This window comes from Otolemur garnettii, unplaced genomic scaffold (genome assembly GCF_000181295.1).
Source record: "Otolemur garnettii isolate 467f Iridium unplaced genomic scaffold, OtoGar3 scaffold00044, whole genome shotgun sequence".
NCBI lineage: Eukaryota > Metazoa > Chordata > Mammalia > Primates > Galagidae > Otolemur > Otolemur garnettii.
The window spans coordinates 5,742,293-5,748,125 of NW_003852439.1; the positions used below are offsets into that span (position 1 = coordinate 5,742,293).

The following is a 5,833-nucleotide window of genomic DNA, read 5'->3' on the forward strand; positions in this document are numbered from 1 at the left end:
AAAAAAAAAAAAAAAAGTAAAAACAATTTTACTTGAGTTAATATACTGGCAAAAATTAATTGTACAAGTGAAACTTGAATGATTCTGAAGTTTTGAAAACATTTGGCCATTCCTTTTATTACGTGAAATTTCTATGAAATCACAAAACACTTTGTGCTAACCTGTTTATCGAATTTATGAGTAAGGCTTTTGAGGATGAATTCCGCTTAACTCTCTAACCTCTCGTCAATTAGAAAAGTAGAGAAGGTCAGAACTGGTGACCCAGTTTCTCTGCGGGTTAAGTGCTGTCATAAAGACGAATATATACATAAAATGCACACTGGTGAGTGTGGATTTCTCTAGTAGTGTTTCAAAAGTTACTTGACACAGGTTGCTGTGCTGTATATAATCTCAGCACTTTGGGAGGTTTGGAGCTTGAGACCAGCTGGGTCAACACAGCAAGACCCTACCTCTTAAAAAAATTAGCTGGGCATAGTGGCTTTCACCTGTAGTCCCAGCTACTTGGGAGGCTGAAACAGTATGATTGCTTAAGCCAGCAGTTCTCACCCTGTGGGTTGCGACCCACAGGAACTGTATTAAAGGGCCACAGCATTAGGAAGGTTGAGAACCACTGGGGAGTTGTAGGCTACAATGAGCTATGATATGTGACTGCACTCTGCTACAGATTGAGACCCTGCTCTAAGGGATGGGGCAGAGCAATATGCTAGGCTCCTTGTTGTTTAAACTCTACCAATGTACAGAGATCTCCATCTTTATTGTATACTGGTTGGTTTTATTTCCTTACATTGTTCTTTAAATTTCCTTTGTGAGAGTGTAAAAACATTCACTCTCTGCAGATGTATACACCCATGTATATTCTATGATAACCTGTAAGGGCAAAGTATTTGGGCTATTTTGGTTTCCTATAATTTGAAGGCTTGGATTTAATATGAAGTACGTTCAATAACTGAAAAAGACAAAACCGTAGAGAGCAGTAGCTCATGACTGTAATCTTATTACTTGGGAGGCAGAAGCAGGAGGACTGCTTGAGGTTGGAAATTTGAGACCAGCCTGAGCAAGAGTGACACCCTGTCTTTACAAAAATTTGAACAATTAGCTGGATATGGTGGCATATGCCTGTTGGCCCAGCTACATGGCTGTTTCAGTCAGAAGGATTGGTTGAGCCTACAAGTTTGAGGTTGCAGTGAGCGGCCATGACACCACTGCACCCTAGGCTGGGCAAAGTGAGAACTTATCTCAAAAAATAAAAATTAGGCTCAGTGCCTGTGGCTCAAGTGGCTAAGGTGCCAGCCACGTACACCTAAGGTGGCTGGTTTGAATCCAGCCCAGACCCACCAAAAACAACAATGACGCCTGCAACCAAAAAACAGCTAGGCGTTATGGTGGGCACCTGTGGTCCTAGCTACTTGGGAGGCTGAGGCAGGAGACTCACTTGAGCCCAGGAGTTGGAGGTTGCTTTGAGCTGTGATGCTATGGCACTCACCCAGGGTGACAGCTTGAGGCTCTGTCTCCAAAAAAAAAAAAAAAAAATTAGGTCAAGCGCAATGGCTTAAGCCCATAATCCCAGCCGTTTGGGAGGTGGAGGCCGGAGGGTTGCTTGAGTTTGAGACCAGTCAACAACAACAAACAACATAACAAAACCTTATCTCTATCATTAATTAAAATATTAGCTGGGTGTGGTGTAGGGGCCTGTAGTCCCCTACTACAGACACAATTCTCAACTGGGGTGGACAAGGCAGGAGGATTGCCTGAGCCCAGGAGGTCCAGGTTACAGTGAACTATGATTGTGCCACTGCACTCCAGCCTCAGTAACAGTGTGCGACCCTGTCACTAAAAGAAAATAATTAAAATTTAAAAAATACCAAAAACTAATTTGAAAAGAGAAGAAAGAACAAAACACCAACAGACCATAATTGAAGGACAGGACTTAATATTACTGCATGAAATTATTATTTTTTTCCTCTTGATTCTGTTCTTTCTGGCATTACCTCATTGAAATAATCCTCTACGTAATTCTTGGAGATTTGTGCTAAGTGTTAGGAATAAGATAAACATAAATAAGGATGAAAAGATGCCAACTTTGCCATCAGAAAGCTTTTATAGTCTTTGTTCTCTAATGGAAAGGAATAACTCTAAAGAGGATAAAAAATTTTAGACAAAGCAAAACAAAAAATAAAGAGCTATGAGTAGTGGCTGATGCCTGTAATCTTAACACTCTGGGAGGCTGAGGCAGGAGGATCACCTGAGGCCAGGAGTTTGAGACCAGCGTGGGCAACATAGTGAAACTCCATCTCTACAAAAAATTTAGAAAAGAAAAATAAAGAGGATAGAATTTTAGAAATGGGTGGCACCTATGGCTCAAAGGAGTAGGGCACTGGCCCCATGTATCAGGGGTGGTGGGTTCAAGCCTGGCCCTGGCCAAAAAATAAAAAAAATAATAATAATTTTAGAAATGAAGAAGGAGGGGTGGGGCCTATAGCAGACCAGTGGAAGAATTATCTTTTTGCAGTGGTGGGGCATTAAATTAAACACTGGAGATTGAGAGCAAAATATAATAATGTCCCTGTTCTTCAAGCACTCATCGCCTATCAAGGGAGATAGCCACAGGAGTAACTACCACCGTGTAACACAACAGAAATCTACTTAAAGTAGTTTGGGAATACAGGGGTGGGCTAAACGAAGGACGTTTGAGTTGGACCCTAAAGTAAGTGTTCATTGGGTGAAGAAGATTCCATGGAAGGGAAGGGCACTAAGAAAAATACAGAGAGGCTTATAATAGCTCAAAGCTTCTTGGGGACACCTTTGGGAAAGGATAGCCTGATGCTATTAATAGTCAGGGGTGCTCGAGACTCAGGCTGGAGTGAGAGAGAGAGAGAGGCATATGTAGTGTCTGAAAGTGAAGTTAGGGAGGTAAGGTCGGGCTTGATGGTGGAGAGTCCAGGGAATAAAAAACCACTACTTCTTACACTGGGAAAGGCACTGGGAAACTTGAAGGCTTTTAAAAGCAAGGTAGTGTTGTATTCATAGTTTCCAATTCCACCTGGGGCCTCTGCTGTAAGGTTATTGGCAATAGGACAATTATTTAAGATTAATTGCTAAAGTCTCTCTTGTTTAGTTCTGAGCTGAATATAGGCTTCTTAGACCTTAGCAACAGCTTCTAACCAAAGTATAGGCTCCCTGGGTATTTATCCAGGAAAACATTTTCAGGTGTTTTATTTACTTGTACATAGCAGTTTTTGCTACATAGATGATATCATGTAGAATAAATATGGAATACTACAGCACGTTTCTGTATGTTGGTGATAAGAAGCACTCATTTAAAACAAGGATGGACAAATTTGTTTTCTATAAAGGCCAAAACAGTAAATATTTTAGACTTTGTGGGCCAGAAGGCCAAAGTGAGGCCATAAGTGATATTATGTGGCTACTTATATGACAAAAGAGAAAACCCCTGAAACTCCTGTCTGGCTTTTCTCCTTTTGCCTGGAGTAGGGTGTACAGTTCCTGTGACCCCAGGTGGAGTCCTTCCCTTGATCAAAAGCAAGTGGCCAGAGGGAGAGGGGTTTGGCTGTGCCAGGCTGTGGCCAACTCGGTCTGTTTCACTTTTCCCCAGTGACTCCCAGATCTGGGCCTGCCATTCTCATTCCATAATACCAAATCTTGTCACCTTGGTTCTTTGGCTAAGCAAGGCCATTGCTAAATTTCTAACTCCCAGATCGAGATTTTGGTGTCTGTCATTTGCCAACAGCAAAACTCCCTATATGCATGTGGTGATACCCAGATCCTGGGCAGACTTATGGCTAGAGAGGCAGGCACATCCATATTTAGGGGAACTTTACTCCTCTAACCAGTGACATAGTCCTGCCAAAGATATATTCAGTTTACACAAATAATAGACCAATGACCATCTCCATCTAAGGCAAGGCATGCAGGTTCAAATAGCTATAATAGCCAAGCAGGGAAAGTTAATGAGAGAGTGCCAAAATGAAAGGAAGTCTGTCCCAGAGTAATAACTTCTTAGGATTTATTTTATAATGTTGAGTTATATCCTTTTGACATTGATGAACTTAGATATTAATTTTATAGGCACATTCATCACTTTTATAAGTAATTGTTCTTCCTTATTTTTCTGTGATAGAAGATTTTCTCAGTATCCTTTTAGTTTTGCACTTCAATAACAATATGGTTTGAGGAAACATTTTGCTTTTAATGAATATATAGTCAATAAAATAAGAATGGAAAAGCTTTCCCAGAACTTTCGGGAACAAATTGTTCTACAAACAACTGCTAAAAGAGTGCATGGAGGCTGTAGGGAAAGCAGAACCCAGGACTCCAGTCCTCCCTATTGAATTTCTGTGCTGGGCATCCTCAGTTCTTCCTTATCCCAGCAATCTAGGCTCTGTGTCCTATAGTCACTGCAGGGGACAATGCAGTCCAGCCTTCAGGAGATGGAACAACATGTGACAGCACTTCTCACATAGAAGTCGTTGTTGTGCTCCCACATCATTTCCCCCATACACAAGAGACCAGGCTTCCTCCTCCGGGCAGGGCAGACAATATAATCTAAAACCGTGGGACATAAGAGCCAATGCTTTTTTTTTTTTTTTTCCAGTTAAATAATGATTCTACTACTTGAGTTCATAAATGAATTTGTGTAACCAAGACAGAGGCTGTGGATGATTCATACTTCTAGCTGGGAGGAAAAACTGACTTGGTCTTGTAATACTGAGCCAGTTGATGAGTTCAGCTCTCTGTCAGAATCAGATGGAATTTAGCTTCCTTATCCTTCCTATTCCTCTCAAGATGCTTTAGAACAGCAACCACTTCCTTAATTAAATGGTAGAGATCATCAGGAAGATCAGGAGCAAATCCTTTAGACTTAAGGATTCTCAAGATTTTATTGCCTGTCACAAAATATACTTGTGCAAACCCATGTGAGTCTCTCAGGATCACACTGATCTGTGAGGAATTCAGGCCTTTGGGCCAGTTTGTAAACTTAATCCTTTACGTTGGCAATCATCAACTTCAGCCAAGTGGGGACACTGGGGCCATAGGGCAAAGCTGACTGGGACAGGCCCTTCCTGGGAGCATGCATGTGACCCAAGCAGCAGTCAGGCAGAAAGAAAAAGTACATGGCATGGCCATGGCATTGTCCCTGATCAATCATTAGCTCTAGAGCTTCTCAACCTTCCTAATGCCACGGCCCTTTAATTCAGTTCCTGTGGGTCGTGACCCACAGGGTGAGAACCACTGCTCTAGAGGCTCCTCAGAGTCCAACCAGGAAAAGGCATCTGTGTATGTGTTGCCGACATCCAGTGTCCCAGACTTGCTGCTAGCATCTGCAGATGGAAGGAAAACTTCTACATTAGTGCCCTGGAGAAGGAGAGTCACGTCATTGACATTGAATCTTACCTCAGCATCAGGTTCAACTTGTAAAATGACAGGGGACGTGGTGGTCATTGTATCACGTAATAGAGAGTTTGGACTTTACCTAGAGAGTAATGATGAGTCGGCAAAGCATTTTAAGGAGACCAACAAACTCTCCTTAAATATTTTTGGCATTTGCTTTTCTACCGAGGTTGGACTTTGCCTTGGCTATTTGGTTATTTCTAAGATTTTCAAACAATTCTAGTTTCAGATATTTTTCCAAATAAGAGAATAAGGACACAATTTACTGGGTCTTTGTTGTATACCAGGCACTTTTCATATAAAATGTCATTTTATTACTAATCCATTTAAGTTTGTTCACTTGGAAGCCCAGAGAGGTCATGTAGCTTGGGCCTGGGTCCCAAGAGCTGGTAGGTGGCAGAACTGGAATTTCTTTTTTTTTTTT

The 5,833-nt window shown here is 41.7% G+C and overlaps 1 pseudogene; it reads right to left on the reverse strand.

Moving 5' to 3' along the window:
- Positions 1-4,638: 4,638 nt before the first annotated feature.
- Positions 4,639-5,098, reverse strand: LOC100961000 (annotated as a pseudogene).
- Between the last annotated feature and the right edge of the window lie 735 nt (positions 5,099-5,833).